Here is a 12168-nt window from a genome sequence, read left to right as displayed (position 1 = left end):
GTATGTCATTATTTATTTATTTTTATTTTTACCTTTTCCATTTCCCCTTTCAGGAATATGTCATTATTTATTAGTCTAACAAAATGTAGTGGGAAAGAGGAAGGTGCCTGCTACTTATCAGAAAATAAGTCAGATGGACTACTTGAGAAAGACACTGAAGCCAATAAAGAGAAACACTTAGAATGCCCAGTATGCTAATGACTATACTGTCTTCTATACTATATATAGTACTCTCTCTATATATATAGTATGTGCATATACACACACATACGATATACTATTTTTTCCTTCTAGGTATGAGTGATCATAGTTCAAATGAATAAAATGCAGCTAATTCACAAAGTTTTTTTTAATAAAAAAGTACAACTGACCTTAATGAAAACGCATTCCTCAAGTTTTTGAGAACCAATCTCAGTGAAGAAAATCTTTTGAGAATATCAAATACAGCCTCTCAGTAAAGGGCAGAAGCACAAATAGAATACAGTTAGATAACAGAAAGCTGAGAGGTTGACCTTGTCATGTGAGTTATTTACAGATAAATATACCTTATTTACTTATTCTTCTAAGTTAAAATTGAAACTGACAAAATTGGGCCTTCTTACTGCCCAGTAGAGCTATGAGAATTTCTTTACTGATTGATGAATACCATGGATATTTAGTCCTTGACTCACCTCCCCTGAGTCAGTACTGTACACAATACAAATTTGCTTAAGAAACCCTTCCACCCTACCCTACAAGAACTTACAAAATTCTAGGTGAGGTGAAACATATCTGCAAATGAAATGCAGTATAATGACTCCCAAATATAGAGGTATGTGCAGGAGTTAGAACCAAAATATTAATAAACTAGTGTGGTATGGCTGTCCAATGAATCAGATCAGATGCCAGCCCTGAAAAACTGTCCTGCCTGTCCTAAAGCACAAGAGTGGAATATCAGTACTGGTTACATATAATGTGCTGTAGGATTGCATATTTGTATATTTTAGTAATTATTGATTCCACTGAATAATCACGTATAGGTAATGGGCTAATCTATCTTCAGTTTTGAATAAAATAATGTTTCTAACATGAATTCTCTGTAGAAGCTTTTTTTTTTTTCTTTTGAGATGAAGTCTCTCTCTGTCATCCAGGCTGGAGTGCAGTGGTGCGATCTCGGCTCACTGCAAGCTCTGCCTCCCAGGTTCAAGCCATTCTCCTGCCTCAGCCTCCTGAGTAGCTGGGACTACAGGCATCCGCCACCACGCCCGGCTAATTTTTCTTGTATTTTTTAGTAGAGACGGGGTTTCACCGTGTTAGCCAGGATGGTCTCGATCTCCTGACCTCGTGATCCGCCCGCCTCGGCTTCTCAAAGTGCCGGGATTACAGGCTGAGCCACGGCCTTTGTAGAAGCTTTTTAAACAGAAGTTTAGATAAGCAGTGGGCTTAGAAAAATCCACATGAAAAGCCTTTAATAAATGAATGAATTCACCATCTCCCTTTCCCTTCAGTATGTGATTCCAGTGTCCATGTCCTCACCCATGAATGGGAAATGAAGGTGTGTGTTAAGTATTAAAATATAACAGGAGGAGGATCCTAGGGGTACTGCCTTAAACTGGGCCAAACTGCTTCTTTTGTTCTTCTGCCCACAAATGTTTTCCTTCATACTATAAGAAATGCTCCATTTTCTTAAGTCCCTAAAACATTCAAAGATTCATTTGTGTTAACAAGCATTGTCTTAAAAAACAAAACCAGAAAATCATAGTGCTGTGTTTCCCTAAGTGTGGTTGAAGGACCACCTAAATGAGATTGCCTGTGGGGGAGGCCCTGGAAATATCTTTCACCAAGTACCTCAGGAAAGCCTAATGTACATTCAAGCTTCAGAATTAATGATGAAATTACTTTCTTTCCATTATGTAGCCAACATGTGTTGCAGTTTAATAAACTGACTTTTTGTTTGTTTGTTTGAGGAGAGTTAGGCAGTTGTGTACTTGGGACATTTTTGGTGGATTTAAGGCCTTGATGGATTTAGGACAGAATGAGATCCCTGGGTGTAAGGGATCTTACACCCTTCTGTTCCTTCCTTCTGTTGCGCCAATCATCTCTCCATTTCTCAAAACTAGAACTCCAGCTAAAATGTACTCAGATGGTGGGCTAAGTCAGTGTCTGTGGCTTATCTAGAAAACTACCTATTATGCTTTTGTTTCAGTGAAATACTTACTGTGAATTTCCAGCTGACTGAAATGCAAATATGCTTTAGAACCCTAGCTGGTTTAGGTTGAGTGCAGGTGCTAAAATAAGGACTTTATCTTGCGTGCCTGCTTTGCATTTGTGGCCAGTGGAACTTCACTTGAGGCTATGGTTTCTCTATTTTCCTACTTTTTTCTGATTTCCTGTGAAATCAAAGCTTTCGCCTGAGGCATATCCCTAAACACTCGTGCAATTTCAGCTTCTCCTCTTCCACCAACTTTTCTTGGCCTTACAAATGTATTCAAGATGTTTTCGTCCTTGAAATAAGTCTGTCCTTCTCTCTACTACCTTCTTTCTTTCTCCTATAAATAAGTATCTTGAGTAACTGGATCATAGAAAGGGAGTGATCCCAGAAGTCGGTTGAGCTGAGTGTTGGATCCAACTCTTTCTTGAAAAATTCTTCAGAACTTCAGTCATCACAGCTAGACAAACTCTAGAAGTCCCTCCAGTTCAAACCTTCCTCTGGGATGAGTTTATATTTATCAAGACAAGCTACTTTCAATGCCTCCTCACTCCTTGGAGCCTAGGTTTGATTTCTGCCACCCAACTGTGTATTATGCTGTAGAAGTTTATAAATTATTAGCTAGTTTCATAATTCAGTAGGTTTTTTCTTCATATTCACTCAACACTGAAGAACTAGTGTTCTTCTTTAGATTCTTTGACACTACCAATACCAGTTGTCATCCTTAACATTTTCTTTTTTTCATTTTTAAACATTTTAAAATAGAGTTGTCAGACATACACAGAAGTAGAGATTAACACCCATGTACTATCATCAATCATTCTCAAAAATTGTCAACATTTCACCAGTCTCTTAATACTATTTTTTAAAGAAAAAAATCATTTTGTTCTCATAACATTTCTATCACCCTCCAGAATTCTTTTGTGCTGTGCTTTGTAGTGAACCCCCCTCCATCCTCCAACCCCAGGCAACCTCTGACACGTTCTCTATCTTTATAGTTTAGCTTTCTCCAGAATTTCATAAATGAATTTCATAGTATGTATTCTTTGGAGTCTGGCTTATTTCACTTAACAGAAATACAGTTCAGATTCATCCATGTTGTATCAGTAGCCTTTTTCTTTTTATTGCTGCGTAGTAATTCATTGAATGGATATACCACTGTTTATCCATTTATTAGTCAAAGAAAATTTCAGTTGTTTATTATTTTGGGTGACTATGAATAAAATCACTGTAAACATTTATGTACAAGTTTTGGAATGAATATAAGTCTTTCTCTTGGGTTAATATTAAGGGTAAAATTGCTGGGTCATGTGCTAAGCGTATGGGATTTTAATAAGAATTGTGTTGATCAATTTAGGAGAATTGATAACAATATTAAGTTTTCCAAACCATGAACATGGTATCACTTACCATTTATTTAGGTTTTCTTTGATTTCTTTAATTTGATTTTTCTGCATAGATGCATAAGAATTTTTTCCTATTCTTTGAGTTCATCAATTTAATCAGGATTTGTCTTGCTGTTGATTGTTATGCATCAGATTTTCTTACAATTTTGTTTTCTCAGTCTGTCTATAAAGTCAGTAGGAAATTATTTTTTGTTATGTATTTGAATATGTTACTTTTTCTTTGGTTGAATCTTGTACTTTAGAAAGACCAATTACCCTTGTTTAGGATCATCTTTGCCCTCCTTTTTTTTTACATATATATTGCTTTAACCTTTATCATTTTCATTTGAACGCTTCAGTTTTTCTCCTATACCTAGAAATCACTGCTTGGCTCTGAATACTCTGTTTCTGGCTGTTTCTGATTTATTTTTTAGTGTGCTAATGATGCTTCGGTCCTCAATTTGTTTCATTGGTTCTACAGTCTCCCATTCCATTTTATTCTTTTATCATTTTGTGAATACATGTTTTTAACTCAAAACACTTCTGGAGAATTTCCTTTTGTTCCTTTAGTTACCTTTTGTTGTTCTTGGTTCTTTTTTGTCTTCTGGGTCCTTTTTGCTTTGCTTTCTTTCCCCTTACAGTTTATTTATAAAGTTTTCCAGTGATTTTTTTTTTCATCAAATGAATATTAGGGCACCTCTAGTCAGACTTGCTCTGATACAATTTGGGTGCTTTGCTGTCTCTTTCCCTCAGTATTTTTGAGCCAGTTTGTTTTTTCTCACTGAGCAATAGTTTGAGGGCTGATAATTTCAGTTCATAGTCATTTTTTCCTGTAGCCTGAGGACATGAAAAGTGAAGGAAAGAAGAATTCAGGAACCTGGGTTGTATTTTCACTTTTAAGTAGTTTTCAACATTCATACCAAGATTCATTCCACCTCATAGGTTGCATCCCATTCCCTTTAAGGCATTTTTATCTGTTCACTAGTATATGGAGTTTCCATAATCAGAATCAATCCTGTTGTTCCGTTCACCACCTGGAGAAAAAAAAAATTAGGATTGTTAGTCCATTTGCTTCTCCTCCGATGTGGGGTTGCTTGTGAGGATTCTCAGGCTCTTTTGCATCCCCAGTGCAGCTGGAGGAAGAGGCCGCGTTGGGTTAGGAACCCTGCTATGTTGTAGACGCCACTGTGCTCCCAACCCTTTCCTGGGCCACAGCGTTTTGCAATTTAGAACATTTGGGTGTAGCCCTTCCTTATTTGGTTGCCTCTCTGAAATTTTGTGGGCAGTTTTTCTTTTGACCATTTATTTTTCTTTTTTCTGTATTTGCAGCTGCTACCAATACCAAAGTAGAAGCTCCCTTCTGCAGCTCTCTGACTTGCTTCTTTATGTTTTGTCCCTGGATTCTCTTTCTATTCCCCAACATGGGTGTTCCCTGAGGGGCTGCCTTCCTGTGAACATAAAGATGGCAGTTCACAAGCCAAGGAGAGAGACCACAAACAGTTCCTTCAGCCCTCAGAAGGAACCGACCCTACCAACACTTTGGTTTTAGACTTCTAGCATCCAGAACTGTGAGACAATAAATTTCTGTTACTTTTTTTTTTTCATCATTTCTTCTTCTTTTTTTGCAGTATTTGAAGCTCCTACCAGGCAGCTTCCTTCTGCACCTTTCTGGCTATTCCTTCTTTAAATTTGTCTCAGCTGCTCTTCCTGATTCCTAAACACTGGTGTCCCCTAAGTGTTACCCTTTGCCATGTCTCCTCCTGTATTATTTCTCACAGAGATTTAGTCTGCTCCCACGACAATGATTCCTTCTCTTTATAGGGAACCCTGGCCTTAATCCTGGGCTCCAATTTTGGATTTTTCTTCAAGTTGAGTGAACATCTTCACTTTGGTGTATTAGTTTGCTACAACTGCTGTAATAAAGTGACATAAACTAGGTAGTTTAAGCAACAGATGTTTATTACCTCATAGTTCTGAAGATGAGAAATCTGAAATCCAAGTGTTGGTAGGGTTGGTTCTCTCTGAGGGCTGTGAGGAAAGGATCTGTACAGGCCTCTCCCCTTGGCTTATAGGTGGGTGTTCTTCCTGTGTGCATGTCTATGTCTGAATTTCCCCTTTTTATAGAGACCCCAGTCATAGTGGATTAGGGACCACGTAATGACCTCATTATAATTTGATGACTTCTAGAAAGACTCTTTCTCCAGATAAGGTCATATCCTGAAGAACTGGAGGTTAGCACTTTAACATGGAAATGTTGGGAAGACACAATTCAATCCATAACACTTGGATATTTCCTCATACCACACATATTTCTTGCTACATGCCAGGCGTTGGTCTAGGCCCTGGGAACATGGACGTGATGAGGCTCAGTCTCTTTCCTCTTCATGAGTAGAAAACATAAGAATAGATTTGCAATACTGTGTACAGGAAGTGCTCTCATAGATGAGAGATTCTTTTGAGGATACCTTAGTGGCACACCTGGCCCTGACTGGCTGAATCAAGAATGACATCTTGAAGGAAGTGATGCTTATGCTGGATCCTTCCCAGTAGGATGCAATACTGGCTTATGCTGGATCCTTCCCAATAGGATGCAATACTGTGTAATTGCTCTCCCTGCTTTTAAACCACACCCTTAGTTACCCAGCCCTGGATTCGACCACCCAGTCAATCTTTCCAAAGCACCACTTTGATTAAGACATTTCTCAGTTGAGAAACCTGTAATGACTCCTCATGGTCAACAGAACTAACTCTAAAGAAATTATTTAGCCTCGCTGGCCTTTGGTTCCTCCAGAATCAGGTGCCACTGCTGTAATCTACCTTTCCTGTCTTGATCTTCCTGTTGTTTCCATCGTTAGCCCTGTATGTTGCCAAGTGTAGCAACAAACATTTTGGAAACACATCTGCAACTTTTCATAATCTCATGAAGCCAGGATTTTTGTTTTGTTTCCTACTGTATCATTGTCACCCAAAAAAGTGTTTGGCCTATAACATATACTTCAGAATATTGGTTGAATAAGCAAATGAATTTTCTCTACTTGCAATGCAGGCCTCTCCTTTCTCTCAGCTGTGCACATTTTTGCCCTATTGAAATTTTATTCTCAAGGCTCAGCTCATGTGTCCTTTCCTCCATTATGCCTTTCTTCTAGGTCACGTGTGGGTACAGATGTGACTCTTCATTCCTAAAGACTACTGTTTGCATGCCCCTGCATTCTGCTTTGCATTGTAGAAATCTGAGTAGGTACCTTTTCCCTGCCAGATTCAGTTGTTTGAATTTAGGAATCATATTTTAAAAATAATATTATGTCTTGCTTAGCACTTCTTGCACAATAACAGATGCTCAAAAGTTACTTTATGTTTGAAGAGAAAATGAATGACAGGAGTATTTTGTATTTGTTTCAAAAAAAGTAGGGAAGAAGGCCTAAGAAATGGAGCATTTGGTCTGTCCCTCTTGCCTTCCCTTATTTTTCTGAGTTTACAACATTTTTAAATTCATTCAGCAGATATTTATTAAGCACCTGTTCTATTCAAGACTAGGACTATTCAAGTCCTAGCACTTGAATTACAAACAAGAATTAAACTGCCTTTGGGGTACTTATCACTTCTTCTGATAGACGTCCCAGTTGGTCCCAGTGGTCACTATCATCTGTACAGCTTTTAGGATGCTTTTCTTTACTCACATTTATTCATCCCAGAGTCCAGACTCTTTGCACATGTTAAGGCTGCCTGAGAGTAGGGCCCTTGTATTTATCCTCCCATTCCGCACTGCCTAGCACTGAGCTTATACTTGATGGTGACTTCAGTGGGTCCTTTATTTCCCCTAAAGATGCTCTGACTCTTTTCTAAGTTTGCCCTGTCTCTCCAGTTATAGAATGCTGAGTTAGGACCAGAGACTTCAGAAGGATACTGATTGCTCTGCTTAGATTGAGAGGCCGTCTATTATCAATAAGAGTAAAAATAAGCGCAATAAGTAGCACAATGTTTAGCACTCGTGATAAGGTTTTTACATGAATTGTATTTGCTAGTGGTTCCTGTTGCTGTATCACTGGCTTCTAGGACTCCTTCATTTCTTACCAGTTATCATGTAAACTAGTTGAGGTTGGTGAGTAAACATCTAGTTTGTTTGCCTCTGCTCCAACTCAAGAGTCATGATTATACTGAAGAGCCTGTGCCAAACAGAAATGCAATCTGAATTACTTTGGTAGGTCATGCACATATGTTATCCTTTCTAGAGGCATTTAATTCTTAATAAATCCCTTTATGAAGGGAAAATGAGGAAGTGAAAATTGAGATGAAATAACGGAGTAGTAGGGAGTGGAAAGGATGGTAAAAATACTTGTTTGAGGTTCTGTTTGACATGGAAATGACTACTTTTAAACCTAATTGAAAGACAGGCCTGAGTTAATTCATATAGAAAACGTGGTAATATGTTCTATTATTGGGGGATGGGAAACATCTATTTTATTTAAATATGTTGTATACCTGTCAGAACAACATGAGTTCATGGAAGTGATAAAACAACAATTACAAGTAGTAGCCCAACCCTAAGCTCTCTGTGTTTATAGGTTTATAGTGTGTTATCTGTATCAAAGAGACAATGGCACAAGATACTTCTAAATAGCAGATATAAAATTCACTAACAAGTCTTATATGGTGTTGCAAAGTATGTTTATCAGGCATACTTAACATATTCACTTATTGATCATGCTTTGTTTAAACGAAAATCAAGATTAGTTTAGCCTGAGCACCTATCAGAGGAGAGGTAGAGATCACTTGGATAGGCTTAGGCTGTAAGCTTCAGTTTATATTTGAAAAGACACTACAGGGTAATCTCTGTGTCACGGCTACAGGCAGCATTGTCTCTCAGCCTTCCTTCTTCCATGTGAGCTAACCACTCTTCTTCCTTATTCTGGGATTCTCCTTTCTCCCTGAGGTCATGTGCTTCCGCTTGTGACTTGCGGGGTGGGATGGGACGGTAAAATATAATGTAGATTAACAAAGAAATCACTGCAGTCCCAGTGTTTTGTTTTGTTTTTGTTTTTGTTTTTGTTTTTGTTTTCAGTGGTTGGTTTAAATGTTGGCATGTGATGCAATTCTGGGAAGGGTCATTTAAGGGCCTCTGGAGGAGCATTGAGAAGGATTTTGAAGCTGCTAAAAAGAGACACAGAGAAAATTCTCTTTCACTGCTCTAAATAAAGGTGTATGAGAATGTGCTATTTGGAATGGTTGCTACTATCTTTTTCCGTAAAAACGACAAAAGAGAATTTTGCCAACTCAGGAGAACTCGCCTATCTTTGGACTTCTTATACTATGAGAAAACATATCCTCTTACTGGTTAAGCCATTTTGAGTTTTCTGTTACTTGCAGATGAAAGCATCTTCCCTGATTCTGTAACATTGCCATTTGAAAAATAGAAAGTTAGGTGACTAGTATCTTTAACGTTTCTCCATCAGTTTTGTTTGCCTAAATTACAAGGCTTGTGGTCTAATTTTCTGTAATTTACTAAGATACAAGATATAGTAGGTAGTGATTTTCTCTTTCACAGATACTTAAGAACTTTAAGCAATCATCCCTGATATAAAATGTTAGTTTACATCCTGGATATATGTGCTGATTCAAACATCTGTCCCCATATTTCACATCTCTCATGAGTTCTTTTGAAACCCCAGATTAATCTTTTCCAGCATTGATTACACCTCCTATTCCTGCCCTTCTTGACCCAGAAGCCTTATCATTCCTGAGTGACCTTTTTTTTTTTTTTTTTTTCCCCCAAGCCAAACTGTATCCAGCTTTATTAAAGATACTTTCCATAAACAATCATGGTATTTCAGGCAGGACATGGGCAGACAGTTGTTAACAGTATACAACAACTTTCAAACTCCCTTCTTCAATGGACTACCAAAAATCAGAAAGCCACTATAAAACCCAATGAAGTCTTCATCTGATGGTCTGAACAGGGAAAGTTTAGAGTGAGGGTTGACATTTCACATTTAGCATGTTGTTTAATAACTTTTCACAAGCCGACCCTGACTTTCAGGAAGTGAAATGAAAATGGCAGAATTTATCTGAAGATCCACAATCTAGAAATGAAACCACTGCTGTTTTGACAGGTGCCATCTCAGTGGCATCACTGGAAAGTCCAGATTGCCTGACACACTGGTAACCAATGACTAGGGGTCAGGTCCCAACAGATGTCTGGGCTTAAGGGAGTTAAGTCTGTGCTGAAAGGTAGAAAGGGAGAAGAGGACATAAAAACAAACTTCTTTTTCCATACCACAAGGCTTTTGTGCCAAGGTGGCCATGTGTGTCAAAGTCAGGGAATCCCTCCTCCTGAGAGCCAAGAGGAAGTCTGTCAAAACTGGAAGGGAATGGTGTTTTCCCCACATCAATCCAGCTTTGAGACATTCTGTTAGTGACATATGCCCCTTCCCCCAAAAACAACAACGAAGTGTTTTGTGTGCTAACAACATAACTTTAAAAAAAAAAAAGTAAAACAAAATTCTGCATTTTTATAAAACCTGATAAAAAATAGTATTTCAAACTGTACAGTCACCAGAAGTACACAGTTATCAAAAATGCACACACTTCACTTGACATCTCCAGCACCTTCAGCTTTCTGTGCCTGGTCTGTTTTGGCATCTCCATTTTCTGCAGGGTTATTCCCCTCCTTGCCAGCATCAGCTTTTCCCTTTTTCCCTTTGGATGCCTTCTCTCCCTTCTTTGCAGGGGCCTTTTTAGGCTTGGGCTCTGACTTTGGAGGAGCAGGTTTAGTAGACAACCTCGCGGATCTTCTCTGTGGTTCGTCCTTCACCTTGGCTTTATCTCCTTTAGCATCCCCTTCAGCCTTTCTCTTGGGCGTGCTGGCGACGCGGCGGGAGGTAGGAGCTGGACGCGAGATGCAGCGCGCGCGGGCTTTGGTTGGTCCGGGGGTCGTTCTCGCTTCTTCTTCACACTGCTCCGACCTTCTTTAACTGAATCCTTTGTCACGTATTTTATGCCTGTTGCTCATGTTGTCATGGGTGTCGTCATGTCTGAGAATGATTTATGAAGCTTTAAGAAAAGATTCTCAAACCTGGCCCATCAGAATTTTCCCAAACATTAACTGAATCCAAATCTCTCTCTGGGTGATTCTGGTTTTCAACCATGTTTAAAAACCACTGACATAAGGGATATAAAAGAAAAATTGTACTGACCCAATCCCATACCTAAAGTAAATGGTTTTAAATCTCACTTGACAAACTCACAAGTCTGTATTAGAGTCCTCCAGAGGGACAGAACCAATAGGATATATGTATATATATAAAAGAGAGTTTATTAGGGAGAATTGGCTCACAGGGCAAAGTCTCACAATAGGCCATCTGCAAGCTGGAGAGAGAGAAGCTAGTAGTGTGACTCGTTTGAAGTTCAAAAGCCTCAAAACCAGGAAAGCTGACAGTGCAGCCCTCAGTCTGAGGTGAAAGACCTGAGAGCCCCTGAGAGGCCGCTGGTACAAGTTCCCAGAGTCCAAAGGCCAAAGAGCCTGGAATCTGACATTCAACGGCAGGAGAAGATGGAGCAAGCGTCCTGCAAGGGAAAAAGAGTGAACAGACTCAGCAAGCTGCTTATCCTTCCTTCTGCCTGCTTTGTTCTAGTTTCTTCATTCTTTTTTTTCTTTTTCTTTTTTTTTTTTTTGAGACAGGATCTTGCTCTGTCACCCAGGCTAGAGTGCAGTGGCACGATCATGACTCACTGCAGCCTTGACCTCCCATGCTCAAGCCATCCTCCTGCCTTAGCCTCCTGTGTAGCTGAAACCACAGGTGTGCGCCACCATGCCTGGCTAATTTTTTTATTTTTTTTGTAGAGATGGGGGCTTACTTTGTTGCCCATGCTGGTCTTCAACTCCTAGGCTCAAATGATCCCCTTGCCTTGGCCTCCCAAGTGCTGGGATTATGGATGTGAGCCACCACACCCAGTACTCTTTAGGGTTTTCTAGTTGTAAGACCCTATTGTCTACAAGGAGACACATTAACTTCTTCCTTTCTGATTTAGATGCCTTTTTATTTCTTTTTTGCATAATTGCTGTGGCTAGATCCTCCAATACAGTCTGCCTTTCGTATCTGTAGGGGATTGGTTACAGGACCCCATACCAAAATCTGAGATTGCTGTAGTCCAGGCCAGGCACAGTGGCTCATGCCTATAATCTGAGCACTTCGGGAGGTCAAGGTGGGAGGATCACCTGAGCCCAGGAGTTTGAGACCAGCCCGGGCAACACAGTAAGACACCCATCTCTACAAAAAATAAAAAATTAGCCAGGCATTTTGGCATATGCCTGTAGTCCCAGCTACTCAGGAGGCTATAGTGGGACAATTGCCTTAGCCCAGGAGATCAAGGCTGCAGTGAGTTGTGATCATGCCACTGCATTCTAGCCTTGGTGACAAAACGAGACCCTGTCTCCAAATAAATAAGTAAAACATTTTTAAAAAGTAGAATGCTTAATGGTATAGTACAGTTGACCTTGCATAACTGAGGATTCCACATCCACCAACAGTGGATTGAAAATATGTATAATTGACCCTCTGATTCCATGGATGCAGAACCCATGAATATGGAGGGAAGACT

At 39.4% G+C, this 12168-nt stretch overlaps 1 protein-coding gene and 1 pseudogene across 5 annotated transcripts in view; one reads left to right on the top strand and one right to left on the bottom strand.

Annotated features, from left to right (window-relative positions):
- The window catches only part of ELOVL7 (ELOVL fatty acid elongase 7), a 97288-nt gene that overhangs the window by 36049 nt on the left and 49071 nt on the right, over positions 1-12168 (top strand). The window contains exon 2 of one of the 5 annotated variants that reach the window (XM_025389261.1): positions 9116-9154. The exons of the other annotated variants lie outside the window; for them this stretch is intronic. The gene's annotated coding sequence lies outside the window, so the exon portion shown is untranslated. The remainder of the gene's footprint in view (positions 1-9115; positions 9155-12168) is intronic. 5 annotated transcript variants of the gene reach the window in all.
- On the bottom strand, positions 10066-10715 carry LOC112627009 (annotated as a pseudogene).

This window comes from Theropithecus gelada, chromosome 6 (assembly GCF_003255815.1).
Source record: "Theropithecus gelada isolate Dixy chromosome 6, Tgel_1.0, whole genome shotgun sequence".
Taxonomy (NCBI): domain Eukaryota; kingdom Metazoa; phylum Chordata; class Mammalia; order Primates; family Cercopithecidae; genus Theropithecus; species Theropithecus gelada.
Note: the sequence above shows the minus strand (reverse complement) of the source record. Positions and strands in the feature narration are given on the sequence as shown.